Source organism: Ovis canadensis, chromosome 1 (assembly GCF_042477335.2).
Source record: "Ovis canadensis isolate MfBH-ARS-UI-01 breed Bighorn chromosome 1, ARS-UI_OviCan_v2, whole genome shotgun sequence".
In the NCBI taxonomy this organism is placed as follows: Eukaryota; Metazoa; Chordata; class Mammalia; order Artiodactyla; family Bovidae; genus Ovis; species Ovis canadensis.
In genome coordinates, this window is record NC_091245.1 from 63,051,567 (window position 1) to 63,061,209 (window position 9,643).

At 40.3% G+C, this 9,643-nt stretch overlaps 1 long non-coding RNA gene across 1 annotated transcript; it reads left to right on the forward strand.

Moving 5' to 3' along the window:
* The first annotated feature begins 2,853 nt into the window (after positions 1-2,853).
* LOC138429621 (uncharacterized) lies at positions 2,854-6,273 on the forward strand. Its single transcript, XR_011252869.1, has 3 exons — positions 2,854-3,130; positions 4,111-4,285; positions 6,081-6,273. It is a non-coding gene; the product is annotated as an uncharacterized lncRNA (long non-coding RNA).
* The last annotated feature ends 3,370 nt before the right edge of the window (positions 6,274-9,643 follow it).

The following is a 9,643-nucleotide window of genomic DNA, read 5'->3' on the forward strand; positions in this document are numbered from 1 at the left end:
AGATTGTTCATACCAGTACTGCTTATAACAGTGGAGCATTGGAAATAACCTTCATATCCATCAATGAGGACTGATTTTGTAAATCATTCATGTGTGCATGCTCAGTTGCTTAGTCGTGTCTGATACTTTGCAACCCCATGGACTGTAGCCTGCCACGCTCCTCTGTCCATGGAATTTTCCAGGCAAGAATACTGGAGTGGGTTGCCATTTCCTACTCTGGGGATCTTCCCAGCCCAGGGATCAAACCTGTGTGTCCTGTATCTCCCACATTGGCAGGTAGATTATTTAGCTACGAGCCACCTGGGAAGACCATGTACATCACTGAGAAGCTATAAAAAGTAATACTATAAATTCACTAAACTGATGATGTGTAACTTTATTTATTGACCATGAAAGACCTAGAATATGATACTGAGTTTAAAAAGCAAGGTGTAGAATAATACATATGCAGTCTCATTTTTGTAGCATTTCATACACAAAACTACATAAATATTATATAGAGTCTGAGATGTCTGAAAGGATAGTCACTGATATGTTATCAAACCACTTTTTGAATGTTCAGAGTTTTGATGATTTTTACTTTCATCTTTGTATCTTTCATATTGTTTGAATTTTTAAAAACTGTCTCATTTAAAAGAAATAAAGCCAAGTTTTAAAAATCTATTAGCTTTAAACAAATATGTAAGAATAAAAGATATTAGAGAAATATTTCTGATGGCTTTGAATATTTTATTTTGTAGGATCAGAATTCTTGCTCAAGTAAACGTGTCTTAGAAAGGAACAAAGACCTGCAAGCATTTGCAAAACCATCTTCTAAGCTTGGATATGCCCAGGTTGGGCTTCCCAGGTAGCACTAGTGGTAAAGAACCTGCCTGTCAATGCAGGAGACATAAGAGACGAGGGTTCAGTCCTTGGGTCGGGAAGATCCCCTGGAGGAGGGCATGGCAACCTACTCCAGTGCTCTTGCCTGGAGAATCCCCTGGAGAGCAGAGCCTGGTGGGCTACAATCCAAAGGGTCACAAAGAGTCAGACACGATTGAAGCAACTGAGCATGCATGCATGCCCAGGTTGCTGTATTCTTACTACCAACTAGTCCGAAGAACCTGCATCTAGAGCAGTGGTTCTCAGTCTGGCTTGCATGTCACAATGACCTGCGATGACTGTAAAAGATCAGATGCACAGCCAGGGTTAAGAATCATAGGTCAAGAGCAGCAGACATAGGAGAACAAGCAATTACAGGAGGGCATCTATTCTAGTTGCTTCTGAGCAAGCACCTTTTGAATTGAGGCCTGAAGATTTAGGCAGGTTTAAGTTGAGGAGCTAAAGAGGGTTTCTCAAATTTAGCAGCTTAAAAAAAATGAAAATTTGTTCTTTTACAGGTCAGGATGATCCTCTGGAGAAGGAAATGGCAACCCAGTATTCTTGCCTGGAAAATCCCATGGACAGAGGAGCCTGGCGGACTAGAGTTGCGGACTAGAGTCCATGGGGTAACAAAGAATCAGACACGACTTGGCAACTCAATAACAAAAAGAACAAGAGGCCAGAAGTCAGAACTGAGTCTTGTGGTCTAAAATCCAGGCAGGGCTGCTTCCTTCTGGATGCAGTGGAGATCCTGCTCCTCGTTCCTCTGAAAGGCTGCAGCCATCCCTCTTTCACAGCACATCACTCATCCCCTCTCCCACCTTTGCTGTGCTGGGTGCTCAGTTGCTTCAGTTGTGTCCAACTCTGTGTGACCCCATGGACCGCAGTAAGTAAGACTCCTCTGTCCATGGGATTCCCCAGGCATGAACTGGAGTGGATTGCCATTTCCTTCTGCAGGGAATCTTCCGGACCCAGGGATCCAACCTGCATCTCCTGGGTCTCCTGCATTGGTAAGCAGATTCTTTACCGCTGAGACACAGGAGACACCCCACCTACCCTCACTGCCCTTCACTAATTATGCAGTCAAACCTCCCTTGACCTTTTATAAGGACACTTGTGATTATATTTAGGGACCATCTGGATAATCCAAGAAAATCTCCCCATTCCAAATCTTTTTCAGGAGTGGAATAGGAGACAAGAAGTGAGTTAGCATTCTACTTTAATGAAGATCGTGCTGTGTGCCAAGTTGCTTCAGTTGTGTCTGACTCTTATTAACACCATGGACTGTACCCCACCAGGCTTCTCTGTCCATGGGATTTTCTAGGCGTGAGTACTGGGGTGGGTTGCCATTTCCTTCTCCAGGGGATCTTCCCAACCCAGGGATCGAACCCGCATCTTTTATGTTTCCTATATTGGCAGGAAGATTCTTTACCACTAGTGCCACCTGGGAAGCTCTTAGTGAAGATCACTACATGGCTAATCTCCTTGAATCTATTATATTCATCACTTGAGATTTTTTTGAAGCAAAGGGACATTCACTTGTAAGAGGTCTGTATTACTATTCTATAAGGGGCCTTTATGATTTGACAGTGATTATATTTACTGCTGAAAACTATAAATTGATGCCACACTACTAATAATCATAACTAATGTTTCATGAGCTCTTACTACAGCATCAGGTACTCTCCTAAAAGCTTTAATATATTTTAATCCTGTCAACAATTCTGAGAGGTAGTGAGTAGCATCCTCATACTACAGTTAAGAAAACTGAGACAGAAAAATCATGTTACTAGCCCAAGAAATGTAGTGAGACACAAACCAAGACTGGCTTCGGAGTTCCTGCTGTCACAGGCAATGTTATACTGTGAATCTTAGAATATTGTGTCTCATAGGTACAATACACAATTGCACATGTACACACTTAAGGGTGTTACTAAGGTATAATTTACATGAAATACACTGTATATATTTTATTCTTTTAAAGATTGATTTTTTAATTTTTTTTATTTTGGCTGCACTGGATCTTCCATGCATTGCAGTGAGTGCGGGCTCAGTCACTTCAACTGTGTCTGACTCTTTTTGACCTTATGGAATGTAGCCCGTCAGGCTACTTTGAACGTGGGATTCTCCAGGCAAGAGTACTGGAGTGGGTGGCCATACCCTCCTCCAGGGGATCTTTCCGACCCAGGGATCCAACCTACATCTTCTAAGGCCCATGCAGTGCAGGCGGATTCTTTACCGCTGAGCCACCAGGAAGGCCCTAGGTTCGGTGAGTGGGCTACTCTTCGTTGCAGTGTACAGGCTTCTCATTGCAGTGGTCTCTCTTGTGGAGCACAGGCTCTACGGCTTGTGGACTACAGTAGTCGCAGCACAAGGGATCCAGAGCACCAGCTCAGTAGTTGTGTTGCAAGAGCTTCGGTTACTCCACGGCATGTGGTATCTTCCAGGACCAGGGATCCAGCCCATGTCCCCTGAGTTTGTGGGCAGATTCTTATCCACTGTACCAGCAGGGAAGTCTTGTATATAATTTAAATATACAAATTTTTAGGTCTTGACATATGTATATGGGCATGTCAAGTCAAGAAATAAACATATCCATCACCCCCAAATATTCCTCATGCCGTTTTTCAATAGTTCCCTTAAGCATTTCCCCTCAATTCCCAATCACTGGTTTGCTATTTCTATTACGATAGATTGTATTTTTCTAGAATTTTATATAAATGGAATCGTATGATATGTACTTATTTTTGTCTTATTCTCTTGCTTTTGACATACATCCATGTTGAGGGTATAAATAGTTCATTACTTTTTATTGCTGAGATACATTCCATTGTATGGATATATCACAATTTATTTGATGAACACTTGAATTGGTTATTTCCTGTGTGGGTTCATAACAAATTAGTCTCCTATGATCATTCTTATGCAAGCCTTTTAATGGACATAAGCTTTTATTTCTCTTTGATAAATATCCAGGAGTAGAACTGCTGGATCATATGGTGTGGGTATGTTTGACTTTTTAAGATATTGCCAAATGTTTACAAACCATTGTACACTGCCACCAGCAGTGATGGCTATTCTAGGTCCTATACATTCTCACCAGTAGGGTCAGTCTATTTTTTGGGGTGGGGGGAGAGTTGCCCTGGGTCTTCATGGCTGCACATAGGCTTTCTCTAGTTACAGGGAGTTGGGGCTCCTCTCTAGTTGCAATGTGAAGTCTTCTCACTGCAGTGGCTTCTCTTGTTGCAGAGCACAGCCTCTAGTTGCCTGGGCTTCAGTAGTTGTGCCTCTTGGGCTCCGAAGGTCAGGCTCAACAGCTGTGAAGGACTTAGTTGCTCCATGACATGTGGAATCTTCTTGGACCAGGGATCAAACTCGTGTCCCCTGCATTGGCACGTGGATTCTTACCCAGTGGACCACCAGGGTCAGTCTTTTAAAATTAGCCATTCTAATTAGGATGTAGTAGTATCTTACTGTAGTTTTAATTTGCATTCCCCTAATGAGTAACACTGTTGAGCTTATTTTCCATCTACATATCTTCTTTCATGAAAATATGTGTTTGTTCACATATTTTACTCATTATTTTGGAAGGTTTTGTTGTTTGTTTACTATTCTGATTTGTGAGTTTTCTGCATACAAGTCCTTTATCACATATATACAAACATTTAGTCCCACTCTGGATTATCTTCTTATTCTCTTAACAATGTTTTTCAAAGGGCAGAAGCTTTTAATTTTGATGAACTTCAGTTAAGCAATTTGTTTTTTTATGGATCACATTTTTGGTGACCTGAGAAATTTTTGCATAACCCAAGGTTTTTTTTTCCTGGAAGTTTTGTACTTTTATGCTTTACATTTAGATTTATGATCCATTTCTAGTTGATTTTTATATGGTATAAGATATATTATTGAAGGCTTTTTTCCAAATGAATATCCTATTGTTCCAGCAACATTTGTTGAAAAAAACTATTCTTTCTACCCTGGATTGCCTTTGTCAAAAATCAGTTGTCCGTATACATATGAATCTTTTTCTTAAACCTCTATTATGTTTCATGGATGTTTTGTCTATCCTGGTGCCAATACCGTACTGTCTAAATTACTATCACTTTATAAGTCACCTTAAAATCAGGTAATATTGGTTCTCCAGTGTTGTTTTGGCTAGCCTTGGCTTTTCATAAGCAGTTAATTTACATATGCAATTCTGGCTTTCATAAAATTTCCATTAAGTGATTTGCTAGAAGCTCAGCCCCTTTATGACTTGGGCCTTGTGTAAGTGCATGAAGAACAGAGCTGATGATGAATTAAGTACTGTTCCGCAGTGGCTAAGGATGTAAGCAGATTTGGGAAGTGGAGATGGCTCATACAATGGCTGACAATCTCCCAGAAGTGAATGTGACCTTGCAAGGTAGCAGCAGCATCAAGGGAGCCCACAGTCAACAGAAAGAACCAAGAGAAACTCAGAGTTCCCCTGATATTTTCTTTGCATATTCTTTAAAAGAGGCTTAATTTTAAAATAGAGGCTCTCATTTTAAAATAAAGTACAGATAACCCTGCCATCAACACCAAAGCATTTTAATCAGACAAGGGGACTGCACACTTTCCGGTGACACTGGAGGCAGAGGAGAAGGAGGCAGATTGTGCTGGGTATGGGAGGGGAGGGCAAGACTGGTTGGGCCCCTGAGGCTTGAGGCACCAGAGCTGGCACATGGCCTGAGAGGCTTGAGGAGAAAGGGACTGATCAAGAGAGGTGAGAATATGCCCAGTTTTGGCCACCGTGCAGATTAACCAGGGTGCCGAATGACAATGATTTCCTAGCAATTACCTGGGAAAGCTTTGCATATTGTTGTTGGCTGCCAACATGCCATTCAGCATTTCTATTTCCTGCTGCATTTAATGAAGGATCCCCAAGTTCATCCTGTGACATTTGGTCACTAGAGGAGGAAGCAATAGGAGGTAATTGTTGGCCGACAACATCCTGTTCTTCTCTTGTTTCCATGAAAGGGAGGGAACTTTCCCACCTCTCAAGGGAACAGGGCACAGGAGGAATGCTTCAGCTTCTCTCTGCCCCTAATTTACTGTTCAAGTCACAAGGAGACAGGCTCATCTGAGTGGGATTGAGCAGGACATGAGCCTGCTTGGCTGGGTGCCTTCTCTGTTCCCTCACACACAGAGCCAGCCTGTGGATAGTAGGTAATATGCGTATGTTTTTATATCTCTGACAGCTTCCACCTCTGCCAGGAGAGGCTTGTTTCTTACCAATGCTGCCAGTGACTGGCTGAGGGGATCAGATCACAGGGATGTAGAAAGAAGCCCATTTCACCGCAGACCAAAGTCACATTCTCTAACTTACTAATACTAGAATATATATATATATGTGTGTGTGTGTGTATACATTAAAAATTTTTAAAAACGTTATTTAGCTGTGTTGGGTCTTTATTGCTCTGCGTGAGCTTTCTCTTGCTGAGGTGCATGGGCTTCTCATTGCAGTGGCTTCCCTTGTTGCAGAGCACAGTAGTTGTAGCACACGGGCTAAGCTGCCCTGCAGCATATTAAATCTTCCCAGATGAGGGATTGAACTTGTGATCCCCCATTGGCAGGCAGATACTTAACCACTGGACCACTAGGGAAGTCCTCCAGCTTACCTTACCTGCTACTTTTATCTCCATGTGTCTGGTTCCTGTAATAGGCTCTAATTTCAGGAAGGACAGATGGGCGTGGTGCCGGTCTCCTACAACACATGCTAGCACAGACATAGTTGCGAAGAAGAGACGCTGGCAGGAGAGGGCTAAAAGAGGAAACAAAATGAAAACTGTGGTTGTGGTCAGGGCCACAGCCCTGAGAAGACCCTAAAGTAGGAACCCCAGCTGCAAGGATTGACTTTGGTTCTGTTCCTGCCAGTGTGGGGCCTGCAGGGCCACTGGAGTTGGCAGCATAGGGCTCATGAAGAATGGACCCCACCCAGGACATATCTCAGCCAGGCTGCTGACAGACCCTCCCTAGCACTGCTGGGAAACCCTTCAGCTCTCTCCATCATCAAGATGAGACTTGTGCAAATCTGCATGTGATGTTTTTGTCCCTCCCTGGGGTTATCTATGTGTCCAACTTTCAGTGCAGCTCTGACTGCTTGTCTCCCAGTATTTCTGGTAGGAAAATTGGAAAGAACAGGGGCTGTCATTCAGTATTTCCCCAAGTGTGGTATATATGCCAAGGTGTATGTTATAAATCTGTTTTTGTGTATTGGAAAAAACATATGAAGTTAACATGACAAATGATCACTGGTTTTCCTTTTATGGTAATAATATGAAGTTTATAATAATAATAAATTTTAATTTTATTTTATATTAAAATTATAAAATAAATAATAAATAAATTTAATAGAAAAATGTTTAGAGAAAATAAGAAAATAATATTACACATGGTATTGAATATGGCAGAAATTGTAAAGGTTGTCTGTATGATGGAGGTCCAGGATAACTAAAAGTAACATGGAAAGGAACACAGGATACCCAAAATATGCATTTTTAGAGGATTTTCATAGCAATGGGTTTTTCTAACGATGATGAAACCTAGGATTTATGGTGAATTCACATATGATTCTTAGAGGTTAATTATAATCACACAAAATTTATCTCCAACTCAATTTTTGTGGTGTCCAAAATGACACATTGTGACATGTACTGGAAGTCTGCAACTTACTTTAAATGTGCTAAGAATCAAGACAAAAAAGAGTGGATACATAGGTACATGATCAAGCAAATACAGCAAAATGCTTAACAGTGATAGAAGCTAGGTGGGAAATATGTGAATGTTCACTATATGATATTCAGCTTTTCTTTATGCTTTGAAGTATTTATAATAAAACGTTGATGGAAAGAGATATTAACTGGCCTTCTTTTATGTATAGATTGGTTGACTTTACAGGTGAGTTTTGAGATTATGTACAGATCAAACATAGACTCATAACCCAGGACAGATGGCACTTTATGCTGCCAATTTTCATCTCCCAGGTTTAGACAAGTTGTTTTCATTAATCTCATGATTCAGAGTTGCTCTTAGGTTAAAATGTGCACTTATACTGGTGGGAAGGGGCTGGGATGGGGATGGAGGGGAGGAATGGGGTTTGGGAGTCAGTCAAGAAGAGACACAAATAGATCCATTTTCCTGAACAAACGTCAGGAACAAGGGGTTCACTCGCTGTTCAGTATCTGTGGCTGTGAAAAAATGTAAGCTGCAGGCTCATCACTTTCACAAAAACATCTTAGATGTGAGGGACTTTCCCATTTCTTAATTTAATATCCATTGTACTTGTCTAAAGCTGGAATTTTAAACTCTCCTTGGAAGAGTTTATTTTGAAGAGTAAAACTTCCAGTCAAAGAAGTATGTAGAATACTGAGGCCAATACCAAGTTTTCCCTACATAATACATCCATTAAGCCAAAAAAGAAAGATTAACTCAACTGACTTAAAAGCATACCAAAGGCCTTATCAAACAAATAAGGATTAAGTTAACCCAATTCAGGGGCAATATTTAGGTATTTTTCTCACTTGTTTAAAACAAACATTCATTTGAGAAAAATGAAAACACTAAATGTAGTTCCTCGCCCTAAAACGGTCTCTGTTATTCTAATTTTTTTGAAAAAAGGAATTGTTTATAGTATTCATTTAACTTTATGAAAATATTTTCTAATAAAGTGAAACGTAGGTTTTTCCAGTTCTACTAAAAAGTGCACAAAAATTAACAGGATATTTTTCATCACAATTTCTGTAAAGAAATAAATGATTCATTTTAACAAAAGCTTTCTTAGAAATCTTGTTTTCTTATGGTGAGATGTACCTTTTCACACACATATCATTTAAATAATTGTTTCCACTGAACTCTGCAGCACAAAATTACCTAAAATTGCCAACCCCCTTATTTTTTAAGTCACTAAATTTTACCAATGTCATGCTAGTTCCAAAAGAAAGACAAATCATTGAAAAAATAAAGGAAACATTATTTTCTTAACCACAAATGATTTATTGATCAGGAGTGAATATTTGAAAAATTACATACATGTTGCACCTCATAGTGCTTAGTCTTTTCCTGACAAGATAAGCATTCTCTAAGAATCCCTTTTTATTCATTCATTTATTAACTGAACATCTTCAATGTTATAAGTCCTAGGCCTATGGCAAAGAACTAGATACACAAGGTCCCTGTTGCCATGGAAATTACATTCAAGAAGGGTGGGCACAGATAATGATTAAATACAGAAGGTAATTTCAGATACTGATAAACGTCTTGATGAAAGTAAGGCAGGAAACATTTCCCAAAGTTATAAATATCTGTAGTTTAATCATATAGTAGCATAACTATTTGGGGCTTGTTACAAGAAATAGAAATCTCTGTCTTCTTCCTCCCCCATTCTCAAAGCAGTTACTGATTAGGTTGACATTTAAGCAGAGATGTGAGACGATTAAAAAAAGGCACCCAAGTAAGATCTGGGTGAAGAGCTTTCTAGACACTGGGAATGGCAAGTCCAAAGATCCTTACAGGACTGAGGTCCTCCGTGTTGCTGAAGCACAGGGACCATGGGAAAAGGTCCAGGAGAGGGTGTGGCTATCTTTTCTAAAGTTTACTTTAGCTTCTGTGGTTGGAATGGATTGTGGGTGTGGGGAGTGCAGAGTGATAGTAAAGAGATGAACTAGGAAGAGAGATGCTGGTGGCTTGGACGAGGGTGTTGGTAGTGACAAACTTCAGTGCATAGAACTGCTGACAGGTTGTGTATAAGGGCTAAGAGAATGAT